An 829-nucleotide genomic window follows, 5' to 3' on the forward strand; every position below is an offset into this window, starting at 1 on the left:
TGCAAAATCCTGGCCTCCCTGAGGGACACAGGCATGAGGGAGAAGCAGCCCCCACTCCTGACAGCTCACGGGGGTTGGGAAGAAGAAAGTCCATAGCCCCGGGTGATGACCCTGTCGTCATATACCCCAGCATTCCCTAGCGAGTGCCCCAGCCCATCTGGGTGTGTTACTGGCTCGACTGGGGTTCCCCGTCTTCGGGCACTGCCATCTACTTGATAATTGAGTGACTCCTGCCATCTACTTGATAATTGAGTGACTTCTCGTGGCTCCTGATTTCCCATTGTCTGACAGTACTACAGAGCATGAGAGAGGGCTCCATTCTAAAGATGAGAACACTGAGACTCTTGCTCTTGTCCTGAGAAGATGGCGAACCCCTGCTGAGACGTGGGTCTTGGGGAGGTGCTACTGAAGACCCACTTTTACCAGGAGGTGCAGCCCTTGGAAACCAGTCCATTTCTGCCCTCTGGACATCAGCAGATTCATCCCAAGACACTCTGTCCTTGGATTTGGCTCTCGTTGCAAAGGCACTATCTCCCTTTCAAAATATGATGCTTTTAGGAAGTGACAGCATATAATTAATTTATTCATTAATTTAAACGTTGTTGCCACAGACTTTCTCTGTTAATAAAAAAAGTGGTGATGGGGAGGGAGTGATGTGTTGAACTGCATCCCCCCCCCACCAAAGATACTGAAATACTAACCCCTGATACCTCAGAACATGACCTTACGTGGGCAAAGGGTCATTGCAGATGCAATTAGTTCAGATTAGTTGAGATTCGGAGTAGGGTGGCCCTTCTAAGCACTAATGTGATGACCATGGCAGATACCT

This window comes from Carlito syrichta, unplaced genomic scaffold (genome assembly GCF_000164805.1).
Source record: "Carlito syrichta isolate Samal-C Ts95f unplaced genomic scaffold, Tarsius_syrichta-2.0.1 Scaffold146399, whole genome shotgun sequence".
Lineage (NCBI taxonomy): Eukaryota > Metazoa > Chordata > Mammalia > Primates > Tarsiidae > Carlito > Carlito syrichta.